At 43.0% G+C, this 15,030-nt stretch overlaps 1 protein-coding gene across 2 annotated transcripts in view; it reads right to left on the bottom strand.

Annotated features, from left to right (window-relative positions):
* LOC144509624 (histone deacetylase 9) overlaps window positions 1–15,030 on the bottom strand; it is a 728,394-nt gene that overhangs the window by 260,344 nt on the left and 453,020 nt on the right. The gene's annotated exons all lie outside the window — the stretch shown is intronic.

The raw sequence follows: 15,030 nt of genomic DNA, 5'->3' as shown, positions 1-15,030 counted from the left end.
TTGACTCAGACCATAGCAATGAATTTGGTTTTCCTAATTTTCTCTCCTTAAAATGACTCATGAAGGTATACTGTTCCACAGGCACTCACATCCTTCATGTGTGAGCTTACACAGGGAGTGTTGGCAAGCCTTTCAGTCACAGTGGGAGGGTTAATGTTAAACGACATCTTGTTTCCACCAGGTATCCAAAAGCGCAGGTCACTGATATTGATCACGGATTGGAAGTCTGGTTAATGTTTTCTTCCCTTAGTCCAAGTGTACTGGACCCAGCATGTAGTACCTCCACCATCACCGTGACTGAAAACCGATAACTCAGCATAGCTTAAAGATTGAACTTGGAGCCTTCAAGTTCTGCATGATTGAGCACCATGTTTTGCAATGCAATTTACGCACTGAATGATTAGAACAATTTAACTGCTTTAACCTAACTTTGCTTCACCTAAAAAGTTTAAATTTTATTTATTAGAGCCACAAGTAGGCTTACATTAACACTGCAATGAAGTTACTGTGAAAATCCCCTACTCGCCACACTCCGGTGCCTGTTCGGGTACACTGAGGGAGAATTTAGCATGGCCAATGCATCTAACCAGCACACCTTTCGGACTGTGGGAGGAAACCGGAGCACCTGGAGGAAATCCATGCAGACATGGGGAGAACATGCAGACTCTGCATGGACAGTGACACAAGTCGGGAATCGTGAGGCAGCAGTGATAACCACTGTGCCACTGTGCACACAATTCTCACACAGTAAGGAAGAACATACGAGTACAAGAAATCACAGAACAAGAACAAGTAATTCAACACATCAAGCCCTACCCTCTTCCTCATATCCCCATACAATCTATATTATCCACAGCAACATACATTGTTTGGCACTTCTAACATAGCAAAGCTTCCCAAAACAGCTTCATGGTGAGGGTCCGACCTGAGCAGCAGCAGGATGCAGGTTAGAGAACATAGTTAAAAAGGCTATCGAGGAGGCACATGTGTATTGTTTTTTTTGAAAACGGGAGGAATGTAGCAAGAATTATTCAAGCTGTTCATTCAAATAGCATTACATTCTGGCATTCTGGCTAAGATCAAGCATCAGAACAAGCCCAAGAACAGGTACAAGGCCTTTTCTTGTCAGCCTGGATCTTGTATGTCGCTCGTGTGGACCACAAATTGGATTCAATTTGAATTTGAATTGGTTTTTGGAGGAAGTGAGGAGATGGGTTAAGGGCCTGCCCTGTCCACATTGCGCATTGGCTTTGTAACTTTAAGAAAGGACTATTTATTTTTAAAACTGAGCATTTCATTCAAAAATCTTGAGTTACATTATTTATCCTACTTGTTACTGTATTTTCAACAGATGTGTAGTATTCTACTGATTGCCAATAGATGGGGCCTGTGTAACAGAAACATTTTATTTGTCTTGTCCAAACCATTCTTATCTAATACTTGCTATAAACTACCTGGCAAAAAAGCCTTGGAGCTGGATTTTATGGACACTGTCAGTGGGTTTGAAGGTGGGTGGGGGTGTTCTAAAAATGCAGCATGTGGCCTTCCTGCCATTTAAATGGCCATTTAAGTGCATCACCCTTCGCCAGCCACTATTTTACCCGCAGTAGCATGATGCCCATGAAAGTGGGAAGCCTGGCAAGTTCTACTCGGTGGGCTGATTTCGGGCAAGAGGGGAGGCCTCCTTTGAGGGGTTTTGTGTCCATTGGAGACAACCTCCACAGAGTCACAGAAATCACAGAAACCCTACAGTACAGAAAGAGGCCATTTGGCCCATCGAGTCTGCACCGACCACAATCCCACCCAGGCCCTACCCCCATATCCCTACATATTTACCCGCTAATCCCTCTAACCTACACATCTCAGGACACTAAGGGGCAATTTTAGCATGGCCAATCAACTTAACCCGCACATCTTTGGACTTTGGAGAGGGGGGAAACCCTTCCCCTCTCTCCACCCCACTTTGCAAACTCAGCCCCCATCACCTTCCTGTCCACCAGGCCCTGCCAATACTCCAGATTTACCTTCAGTCCATCCCTCACAACCTCCTCTTCTTTGGGGAGCCAAGGAAACACAACGCCCCTTAAAATCCAAAGCTTGATTTTTAAAAATTGGTTAAATTACACTTCAATCTTTAATCCTTCATGCTGGATGTCATTGCACATAAATGACATACAGTACACCGGTTTTATACGCACTGTTACGAGGATGTGTTTCCTTTAGAAAATAAAATTATTAATTTTTCTCTTAAAAATAAATTGAAATTCTCTTAAGACAATGAGGGACTGCCAGATGATGACAATATGCAAGCATCCTCTGAACCAAATGGGATAAAAAAGAACAGTCAACCCCCTGGGGAGTGTGAAAGACCTCATCTCTTGTTGGCTTTACACTATTCTGAAATCTTTCAAAAGCTTCTGAGATCAGAAATCAAAATGTAATTACCTGTTCTAAAAACAATGACTGCAGCAGACATGCATTAATAGCATTTCCCTGGAATATACGGCCAGCAAGGTTCTTTAGGAGATTGTTACCAAGCAAGGGACAGATCAGGATGCTATACTGAAAACAGGCTGCAAAAGGATATTTGTCCTCTCACTCGGATGTATTGTGCCCGGATTTGTAAACTAACTATTCTGAAAGGTGAAATCTACTGCAAACAATGGACTTTTGGGAATAAAACATGAGGCAGGATTTCACTGTCCCGCCATGGTGCAGTGCCCCTTTGGTGGATACAGCAAGGCATTTATATCTTCACTCAGTTTGGCGGGACCATAATATCCCCACGAGGTGGGAGGGGCCGCAAAATACTGACCTTCAAAATCTGCTCCATACAACTACACTCAGGAAGCCATCTGAAAAGAATGGCTACGATGTAGAGTCACCACATTGAAACTAGCCAAAGAACAGCTAACTGTTTACCTCATCTACTCCCTCGTTTTTATCTTCTTCACGATCTGTAAAAAAAATCCATAAGCTATCCTCTTATTCTATCATTTGTACCATGGTGTTTGTAAGCCCAGGGTATATGAGTTGCGATTTACCCAGTTTTTTAAAATTTAGCAAATACTTGCAATAAACTTTGCTTAAGCTCAGAAAAACTGACCGAATGATTCTTTATCATTTGAAAGTGCGAATAACTGAACTCCTGCAGCATTGACAAAGCACATCCTCTCTAAATTCACAAAAAAGCCTTGATACAGTAAGACCTGGAGTGGTAAAACAGAAGAAACTCAGCTGGTCCCACTCTCCCACCTTTTCCCCATCGCCCTGCAATTTTCTCCCTCTCCAGGTTCTTATCCAATTCCCTTTTGAAAGCCAGAATTGAATCTGTCTCTGCCAAACTCTTAAAATAGGTCTTCCAGCTCCTGATCACTCACTGTGTAAACCAATGTTTCTACACCTCGCTTTTGATTCAGATTTTAATCATATTTCACACCATTCACAAGAAAATGCAGGGAAGGTCATGGCCAGAATTTTCCGGCTGTTCATGCCGGTGGGATCTTCTGGATCAGCCGAAGGCGCACCCCTGCCATAGGTTTCCCGGAGGTGTGGGGTGGAGCCAATGGGAAATCCCATTGGCAACAGTGGAACCGGAAGATCCTAACACTGGCAGCTGGCACATTGTCTCCCACTCCAAGAAACACACCGTGGGCAGGCCAGAGAACCCGCCCACCATGATAACTGTATAAAAGCAAATTACTGCGGATGCTGGAATCTGAAAAGTTACCTGAATGATAACTGTTTGGTTCTCCACTTTATGAGGAGGATATATTCAGTATTAGTCAACTTTGTTCAGGTTGAACAGGACTTTTCCTGTGGAGGGGGATGGGTGCAGGGTTAAGGTTTTACAACAGATTATGGTAACAGAAGCTCAGTGTTGGCCTTGTGCAGGATGTTGCAGAACATCCGTCCAGTAAGTAGCCCTGGGGCTGATCAGCTTGAGCTGAGTGGGAAGTTTACTCACAGGAAGGGCTTCATATCTCCAGTTCCATGTTCAGTTTATACTCATGCTGACTAACAAATGTCCCAAGTGTCCTAATAACCAAGAAAGAAGGGGGAGGTTGGATTTCATCACGTCTTTTTGCTGCCTGGAACAATATTCATTCGAGGCTGCTAGTGCTTAATGTTCTTTCACCTCGGCTGTTGTAGATGAAATGGGCACACACTCTGGTTCAGAGAGATGGTTAAACCTTTTTTTCATTTCAGTGGCCTGATACATGCCTGTTTTGCCACCTTCGCCTTTCTTTTAATAAAAGCAATCCTAGATGGGACATCATAAAAATGAGCTCCTTCATTCAAAGGGTTCAGGCCAACAGAGTGGAGCAAAAAATCCCTCTCTGCCGACCACCCCTTTTCCCCAACACCTTTCAGACAATAGAAATAGAAATTAAAATAGGAGCAAAGTGATAGAAAGGCTCAGATTTTAACCAAAATGCTGCCGTGAGACCGAATCCTGCAGATCCTATTTTTACGGAGTGATGGGGTTGGAGGTGGGAGAGGCTGGGACGTGATTCATATGGGGAAACATGAACCCAGCAAGACCATTTAAACTCAGTATCGAGTTGAAATAGGCTTCATTTTAGCTGAAGCAAGGTCTATTTTCTGCAGTGTTAATGCGCATAAAGGCAAAAAAAAGCCTGTGGAACTGTAAATCTGTCCAGTTAGTTAAATCCATGGGCCGGAATTTTGTGCTCATTGAGTGAGCGCAAGGTGGACATGAGCGATTGTAAAATGGAGTGCAATGGTGTCAGCAGGGTGCCCCAATGTCATTGTGTCTCGTGATATTTCAGTTGCCGGACACGTGTGAAAGTCGGAACTGTGCTTGACGACAGCTAAAAGGGACAATTAAAGCAATTTAAAGGGCAAATGACTGCAAATTTGAGTGGCCTGTGTGCTTTTACGCTCAGCACATGGGTCACTAGGCCAAGCAGCTTTCATGTTTTTAATGCGTTCTATATCCAGCGGGAATAAAAGGACCACATGCTGGCGATAAAGGTGATTAGTTAGGAGTCTATCCGCAAGTTGGTTGGAGCTGGTTTAGAGATAGTATCAGGCATTTTTTTGTTGTTCTAGAGAACTCTCTGGTTTTTCAACATCTACAGAAGCCTTCCGTCAATAAGCCCCTTCAGTGCAGAAACTTGTACAAACATCTGCACAAATATGGGGATTGTGTACTTGTCTGGAGGGACCTCCTCAGAAGAGGAGGAGATAGCGGATACGGTAGTGACTTTTAAGGGGCGTCTTGACAAATACATGAATAGGATGGGAATAGAGGGAAATGATCCCCGGAAGGGTAGGGGGTTTTAGTTCAGTCGGGCAGCATGGTTGGTGCAGGCTTGGAGGGCCGAAGAGCCTGTTCCTGTGCTGTAATTTTCTTTGATCTTTGAGATGGCTAGAAGGGAGAGGAAACCAGTTGCCCACAGTCAGCACCCCTGAGTGTGACTGATGGAATGAGAGGAGCAGCCAGAAGGGGTGCAGGGCCAACAGGAAGTGCAAGGTAGAAGGCTCTGGAGAAAGAACCATTACCCAGCAGGCAGAGTTTACAGGCAGTGCTCATGATATCTGGACAAGTCTGAGGTTTAGTGCAAAGAAGGTTCCACCTCTCCGGGGAGACTGTCACTCCAGATGTGAAATGATTGGTCCCAAAATTGTCACCAACTCTGTACATGGTCACGCAATGCCAGTAGCTCTGATGGTGACAGTTGCTCTGCAGCTTTACACCTTAGGTTTTTCCAGGGGTCAGTGGGAGATCTATGCAGTGTCTTCCAATCAGCTGCCCACAGCTGCAAAAAGCTGGTCACTAATGCTCTGTTACGAACGGTCACCATAATTCACTTCAGAATAGACAAAGCCTGCCAGATTGAGCCAACCAGAGGCGTCACCACAATTACAGGATTTTCCCACATCCAGGGAGCCATTGACTGCATGCATGTGCCCATCAAGGTGCCAGCAGGGGAACCGAGTGCCTTTAGCAAAGAAAGGCTTCCAATCTCTGAAAATCCAGATTGTGTGTGACCACAAGAGTCAGATACTACAGGTTTGTGCCGGGTATCCAGGAAGCTACCATGATGTCCACATCTCCCATCACTCCCAGTTACCAAGGCTCTTCATTGCTCCAACTCGATTGGATGGTTGGCTCCTGGGGGAGGGGAGGAGGTGCAAAGGCTTTTGTTAGGGTTCTGGACCAGAACCCCAAAGTATATTATGAAGCCAGACTAGACCCCAACAGTTTTACTATTTTGGCATAAATGTAAGGGAAGTATGCTTCACTCCAGGAGCAATTCCACTGACAAATTTGTGACCTTCTATCAAAACAAGTTTTGTTCATAACACAGTTTAAGTATAACTCTAACAAAATGAAACAACTTAACTCTTAACAGTTGAGCAAGCTTTGAACATGAAAAGAAACAAATCTAATTTCTAACTTCGTCTTATTTCAGTTCCAAAAAAGCAGCATTCTTCTGACAGTCTTAAAACTCACTTTAATTATAGTTAGCAATCACAAATATACTTGCTATAATGAATGTAGACAGCCTTGGTGTTTTCAGAGAGATAGAGACCTTTCAGAAGTCTGCAAAATTCTCCTAATTTTAACCAAAACAGCTAAACTCCAACTCTTTACTGCAAAAGCCTATTTCTTTCTCTGCTACAGACCCAGGACTGCACATTAACCACAACATCACATGACCCCATCAATCACTCTAATCTGAAATCGGAGGGGAACTTAAGTAAACAAAAATCCATTAACTCTATTTAACATAATCGCTTGTAAAGTTGAAATGAGTAATTATTTTGCTCTCGCAGCATATAAGCTGTATTCCTTCCAAATTTACCAACTACCTGTAGAAAAAAGCTTAACTTTAAAACATTCTCCTGAAACAAAAAATATAGATGTCATTTGTACACTTTCCACGAAAAAGATGGCAGATGATACTATTGAACCATCCAAGGACTGCAACTAAAGAGAGCTACAATTGCAGTCAAGCCTCCACAGGGGCAGTAATTGAAAGGACCATAGGCCGACTCAAGTTAAGGATTTGCTGCCTGGACGGTTCAGGGTGAAGAGGTGGGTGGAGAGGTGGTGGGGTGGGTGGGTGGGGGGGGGGGGGGGGGGGGGAAATCACTGCAATATCTTTCTGAGTATGTTTCCTATGTTGTTGTTGTCTGCTGCACACTGCACAACCTAGTTTTGTCAAGGGGAGACCCATTGGAAGATGAAGACAGTTGAGAAGGAACCCGAGAAGACCCAAGGTGAGGAGCAGGATCCCAGTGTGTGGATGCTTAAGGGCGGTAAAGAGACCAGGGAGGTCTTGATTCAGAGGACTTCCAGTTAGGAATTCAAAGCAAGGAGTCAAGGTAATAGCAAGGGAAATACCTCCTTACTGGTCATACCTGATGAGGCACTCCTGTCATCGTCAAGTCCAGTCCAGACCTCTTAAATAAATTTTGCAGTCCTTCTTATGTGTGACACAGGACTCCCAAGCCTCTTCTCTACCAGTGGTATAAAGAACATTAGGGCAGGATTTTCTAGCCGCGCTTGTCCCAAAACCGGAAAATCCTGCCCGAGGTCAAAGGACCTTTGCTTGGTCCACCCACCTGCCCTCTATGATTCTTGTGGCAGGCGAGACAGGAAAATCCCTCTCCACCCCCCCTCAGGTTTTTGCACATAATGTTACATTTTTATAATCAAAGCAGAGAAACATATGCACCAGCATATTGTGCCACAGAAATCACCACTGTCAATTCCTTATGTGATTACTGTTACTTAAATTTCTGTTTGAGAGTGCTATGTGTTGGTGCTGCCCCCTTGCTGGCTGCTGGGTTGGAGGCAGCCTGCTGACTCGGATGCCCCATCGGCTTTGTAGCTATCAACTGGTCACTGGAGCCTGTGTGGGCCCTGTCTGGTTGGGGGAGTCCAGCACCATGGCTGGGCACTCCTCAGTAATCGCAATCTCATCAGATGCAACTGTCACTGGTAGAGGGACAGAGGAGTTGCTGTCATCATTCTCATCACTCTGAAAGGACCCTGCAGATATCAACTGCAGCTCATCCATCAACATGAGGTTGGTTTGAACCTCCATGCTTACCACAGATGGATGGACAACTAGCAGAATTTACGAGGTGCCTCTCACACTGGCAGTGACATGCTGAGTTGTGTGGGCTTGCAGGTCTGAATGCAAACCCAGAAAGCCCTGATTGAGTTTCTGGTGTTGCCTCTCATTGAGACGCCACTCTCTCTATGGAGGAGGCTATCTGTTCGGTACTCAAGGTCAACCCTCATGCTCGATATGCACTCCTCGGATGCTGAGACCAGCATTGAGATCTTCCTGGGCATCCCACTTGACATCCAGCATCTGCCACCTGATGGAAGACTCCAGAGGCTCAAAATATGACACTAACAGCACATCGCCAGTAAAACAGCTTTCCTAAAAGCTGAGAAATTTCAGATCATTCAGCATGAGTATCTCTGCTATCTCCACTTATTTCACTTCATATAAGTGAATGTGCTCTATAAAATCGAGTGCAAATTGACACTATTGAAGCTATCCCGCTCTACCATAACACTGCTTCACAAGCACGCCTCAGCGCTAGTTGAGATGTAAAATCTATGTTACTCCTGGCAGTACTACCTAGATTAGACAAACACATACTCAAGAGGAAGATTGGAAAGAAACCATGAGATTAACCATCACAAGCTCAATCAGCAAGAGAATGAGAGTGGAACTAATTACACTTTTTAAAATTGTAGACACTTCAACCCAACCCTAATGAATGAGAACTGTGACCACAAAAGCATGCCCACAAACATTCTAATCCTGTTCAAATATTGATAATGTGCCATTAATAGCAGAAGGACCGGCATTTGCTAATGCCACGCTCTCAACATAAAATGGCCTTTTATTGATTGTAATTTACAATGGTGTGACACCACTATTGAAGAACTATCCATACTCTCCAAGAAAATCAATAAATCAAGTACTATGGCAGGATTTTCAATGCTTACTCACACAGATCTGGATGTAATTTTTGCAATGTTCATATCAACACCTAAAAATCCAACCAGGTATACAACTTCAGCCAAGTATTTTATACATGTGCATATTTAAAATAACGTGTATCCATCCAACATCTATGTGGGCTATTTTATTCAATAAATAGGCAGTCAAAAATGCAAATAACCAAGTCTGCAACTGCAATGTACATAACACTATAATTATTCAATCCACATAGGAAAATGATATAAAACTTCCTTGACATATTATTTACAGTGGACAAAATCAGAATCTGGATGTAATTAGTGCAAGGTTTAACATTTTTAATATTTGAACAGTTGTGGTAAACAATGCAAACCTAAATATTCCCAAGACTCAACTTTGTTTAATTTAAACTAACATTTTGGAAACTTGCCGGACTAACAAATAAAGAAAATGAACTGTTCATATTAACCATTGCCCTGAAGGTCATTTTCCATGAAAGTTGAGGGATAAAGTGTATGAGGACTGCTGTATTCAATCATAAAAGAGGTGGTGAGACACTTCAGAATGAACAATAAGTTGTGATTTTACTAGCTCTTTTGAAACATTCACTGTCCTATATTAATGTGAACTTGTTAGTTACCAAGCATGTCTTTCCAAACACGTCAACTTTATGGTGGTGATGTCTTATCCGTCCAGCATATTATGGTGAGCAGCTCGAGAGTCAATGGAAGGTGGTGGGCTCCAGCCACTCATCCTACCTTCTATGCCACCCTGCCTCAAACTTGGCCAAGGGGTTGGGGGCGCCATCAAACTCCACCAATATTGTCCATAGGTGTGAAGTCAGCTGTTGAACCAGCTTAGCCGGGATTTTCCAGCCATTCTGCTGGGGGGGTTTTCATGGTAGATGTGCGAGACATTGGACATTGGTGGGATTTTCTGGTCCTGCCAAAATCTACAGAATTTTGCATGGCTTGCCTACCTGCCACCTGGGAACTCACCGCCAGGAAGAGCCAGAAAATTCCGTCTGTTGATTCCATGTCTGATGGTGCACTTTCAGTTACCCTGTGCAATATCCAGTTTAGCATATGCCACATCAACAGCCGAGTGATTGACACTATTCAGGCTAGAAGCTTCAAATTCTGATTCCAGATCCTACCCATATCCTAACTTCCCAATAAAAATTCAACTGGATACTACTCAACTTCACTGCTCTATTTGAGCCTCAACTTGCACATCCATTCCATCACCATGACTGATTACGTCCACTACTGCCACATTACCTGTCTCTGCTCAGAGCCCAGCATATTTCCATTAAAAATCTCATCCATGGCTCAGCTATTTCCAGATTCAACATTCCAATGCTTTGCTGACTGGTCTCCTGAATTTCACCCAAATGAAGTAGAAATCCATGCTATCGTATTATCCTGCACAAAATCCCACTCACCAGTCTACCCAACCTGAACAACCTTTATTGGTTAGCTGGTGCTCAATGTATTGATTTGAAATTCCTCATCCTCAAATCCATCAACAGATTTTTTTCTCTGCCATTGAACAGCTTCTAGCTTATGTCACAGCCCACTTTTCCAGAGTTGGTTCACAACGATAATAGCTTATATCTATGTAATGACAACAGCATAATGTCATGGGTAGAATGTACCTTCTCTCTTACTGCCTATCATCAGTATGTTTTGTAATGAAGGAGATGTGTTCTTTCTTACCCTTGGAGTATGCATTCCAATTAAATAATTCAGCCGTGATCTTTCATGAGTTTAAAATAAAGAGCATTATTAACTCTTACACAAACACCTCAAATTAATGCATTAGAACCCTGGGATTTTCTGCTTGAGTGTGAATGGTGACCGGAGTGTAAAATCTCACGCGAGGCCCAAATTGTGTTTTACACTGACAAGATGTCTCACTGTGATTGATCCCATACCCTGCCCCCACCCACTCCACATTCCAGTGACATAACGGAACTCCTAACAATCAATGTCAGAAACCCCATTAATAAATTTCAAACTAATCATCAGGCCTCAATGCTTCATCATCCCCCTCTATCCATTCACGTCAGCCGGAGGACATGCTGGTGTGAATTATGGCTGGTCTCCCAATAACATGCACCTGGTGTGCATACATGCCAAGGCGACTGCATCGCTCAGGGGGCAGAGAATGTGCCCGGATGGTACCGGGTTGGGGGCAGGTGGTGTTGCATACACACTCATGCATACAGTTTGGATACAGATAAAGATAGTGCACTTTGACAAATTACTGTTAGTTCAGTCTCTGATTTTTGATTTCCAGTTTCCCATGTGGCTGGCTTGTGGTTGCCTGAATGAGTTTGATGGTTTCAAGTTGAAGTGAGAGTCTGGTGAAACCAAGGGTTCACAACAGATTGCAAAGTTTCTTGTATTCAAATATCTAGGGGTTGGTTCTCAGGTGAATGTTGAAACGGGAACAGGGTAAGTATTTTTGCTATTTGATGATTTGCAGCTGGTTTCAGAGTCTGGTTCTCAGACTGATTAATGACTGATGGTTCTGATAGATCTGCTGGATCCTCAGGTAATAAGGGTACAGTCCCTGAAATCAGCTCCGATTATATGACCTTTGAGTAAACACTTCCGAGGCCCACCCAGTCTCGTTTGGATGAGGGAGTCCATTGTGATATCATGAGAAGTTGACAGTGGTCATTAGGTTTTGATGTTCTTTTTTGTCAAATATGAAACATTGGAGACAGGCAAATTGAAACACCAGTCTTTAAGTGTTGGTCCATCTTAAACAATCAGACACGTGGTTATGAGTTACCCTCACCTATAATCACATTTTAAAAATATTAACCAGATACTTGATACTGTCTGTAGTCCAAATGCCAGAAGTCACATGATTTGTGGCAGCCATCTTAACAGCTTGTTTGTTTCCAATTTTTTCTAAGTATTGAATTAACTCTCTTGTCTTTACTGGGAATGGCAATAAAAAAATGTTCTAAGGAGCTCCACAAAGGCAATTGAAAAAAAAAATGCCGATTGCATATTCCCTTAGCCCTTTACTTTATCATCAGTGGAACAGCCTTCAACCATGTTCCTTCCATGCTCTGAACTTCATCTCTAACCCCAACACATTACCATGTCTCTCCAATCCTTCAAAAGCGTCCTTAAAACCTACCTTTTTGACAAGACGTTTGGCCATCTCCCCAAAACTGCCCCCTGCTTCTGCTCAAATTTAACCTTCAGTAATGAAGGCCATTTTGGAGCAGTCTCTCTCCATGCTCAGACATACAAATTGTGGCCCTTCCCACTACTGGACCCTTCAAGTTGCAGTCTCTCCCATCCCTCTGACCCTTGAGTTGCAGCCTCACCCCAATGGTGCAGAAGAGGCTGCCACAATCCATGTTTTTTTTCCAAATGTGTATGTGTGCATAGATCCCTGAAAGTTGGGAATCAAGTAGATAAGGTTGTTAAGAAGGCATATGGTGTCTTGGCGTTTATTGGTAGGGGGATTGAATTTAGGAGTCGTAGCGTTATGTTGCAACTGTACACAACTCTGGTGCGGCCGCACTTGGAGTACTGTGTGCAGTTCTGGTCCCCACATTACAGGAAGGATGTGGAGGCTTTGGAGAGGGTGCAGAGGAGGTTTACCAGGATGTTGCCTGGTATGGAGGGGAGATCCTATGAGGAGAGGCTGAGGGATTTGGGATTGTTTTCGCTGGAAAGGCGGCGGCTAAGAGGGGATCTTATTGAAACATATAAGATGATTAGAGGTTTAGATAGGGTGGATAGTGATAGCCTTTTTCCTCTGATGGAGAAATCCAGCACGAGGGGGCATGGCTTTAAATTGAGGGGGGGTAGTTATAGAACCGATGTCAGGGGTAGGTTCTTTACCCAGAGGGTGGTGAGGGATTGGAATGCCCTGCCAGCATCAGTAGTAAATGCGCCTAGTTTGGGGGCGTTTAAGAGATCCGTAGATAGGTTCATGGACGAAAAGAAATTGGTTTAGGTTGGAGGGTCACAGTTTTTTTTTTTAACTGGTCGGTGCAACATCGTGGGCCGAAGGGCCTGTTCTGCGCTGTAATGTTCTATGTTCTATGTTCTAAATGACTGTTGAATCTACTCCTATCTAGCTGCTTTTCTCATGAATCCTTGCTCACAGCTAGAATTCAGGAAGAGAAATGGCTACTGGAATCAGTAAAAAAAAAAGAGGATTTTTGCAGCCCTGGCTCAGCACTTCTGCACCATTGGAACTCTCACTTCCACCACATTGGAGCTCTGGATCTTCAATGGGAACCCATGTCCAGGAGCTGGAAGCGGCAAAAGGGAGTCAATGAGTGGGAGGTAGGTGGAAGGATGGTTTGGGAGAGAAAATAGGTCTCAACTTGAAGGTTGGGATGGAGAGGGGCCACAACCCAGAGGTTGACATTTTAATATTGATTTACATGGTAACCAGCGTTTCACAAAAGTTGTGATTTTCAGGAACACAGCTAGAACTTGAAATGAAGACTTACTGTATAAAAAACACTTAGTTCTAAGCTCTTATGGTTTTCACTACATTTATACCACTTGCTGTCTCATATTGGCTTCTTGGCCTTCTATTACTTAATTTTATCATTCTTTCTATCCTGTATCCACCATTTATTTCTCTTTAATGCCTTCATAACTTCTCTTTTCATCTACTTTAATTTTACTTTCCTGTTTAGTCAACTGATTCTAGGATATTCTGTCTCTGCAATATAAACATTCTCTTAAAGCACATCCATTTCCCCTCCATATCCTTCCCTGTAGATAATTCTTTTCATTCTTTTCCCTTACCAATAGCTTTTCATCTCTTCAGAGCCTGATCTCCTGCAATCCATTTTCTTAACAGAATTTATGAGCCCTTCTGTCCCCATTTCTACCTCCAAATTTACTACTTCATTATCACCAGATTCCAAATATCCTCCTACTACAATCTGGTTTTGTGCTCTGTCCATAGATGTTCAGAACTAATCCAATATTGTGTTCCTCATTATGGGTCCCCTTAACTGGAGGAGAATTTCTATAGGCCCCCCTGTTTCCCACTGTAACTTTAGTGGAAGAAGCAAAAACCCAGGGGACAAAAACATCCCCAAATGCTTCAGTAGTCTCATGACATGCCTCAAAGTTTAGTTCCCTCATGCATACCAATTGTCCCCAACCTTGTCAGGAAGATAGAAATTCCTGCTTATTTCAACTGGTTTCTTCACTTATCCTTTTCCACAGCAGTACATCCACCTCCATTTTATCCTGTGGTACACACACAGTAATGACTATTAATCTTTTAATAAGATAATGATGAAGATCAAGAGCAGATGGTGATTATATCTGACCTACCCCTGATGTAAATAAAACAGTTACAAGTGTCTGAATCCTTCTGGCGCTTAAGTGCAAATAAAGATAGTAATCTTCAGCAATACCCCTATGGACATTTGGAAGTTTCTAGGACCTGCTTCTTGCCAATCTGCACTTAAATTCTCTGAGCCTGCACTCGACAAAGATGGAAGGGAAGAACAACATGTGTTTTTGCCAATTTTGTAACGATGTTGCAGTTACTAGACTTAATAGATTTATGTTAAAGCTAGAAATATCAAATGTATGATATACAAACGTCATTTTGATCAGGCAATGAAAAATCTTTCAAAGAACCAAAGATGTAGACACATTAAGTAGGCAATACATGGGTGAAAAAAAATGCATTTAGACCTAAAATAGAGAACAAAATGAAAGATAGTGAAATGAATCAGGATAGAAAATCAGGGAAGCAGTTAACTTTTCTGTCTCTCATCTCATTATTCCAACTGATGTTAATATGACCTTCAGGAAAAACATATTTTTTAAAGATTTCCCTGGAGTTGTGGAGACTCTGTGAAACTTCCAAAATAGCAGGCAGGACCCTGCTGCCATTTGCAACAGATCCTATTTTGACTAGGGGACAGTGTTTGGGGGAAGCAAACTCAGCCAGGCCATTTGCACTCAGAGCTAAGTTCAAGCAGATTCTGCTTTCACTGGAGCAATGGACTTAGCCCTGTGTGGGAGTTATGAAT

The sequence above is a fragment of the Mustelus asterias genome, chromosome 2 (assembly GCF_964213995.1).
Source record: "Mustelus asterias chromosome 2, sMusAst1.hap1.1, whole genome shotgun sequence".
Taxonomy (NCBI): domain Eukaryota; kingdom Metazoa; phylum Chordata; class Chondrichthyes; order Carcharhiniformes; family Triakidae; genus Mustelus; species Mustelus asterias.
The sequence above is the reverse complement of the archived record's forward strand: the minus strand, read 5'-3'. Positions and strand labels throughout refer to the sequence as shown.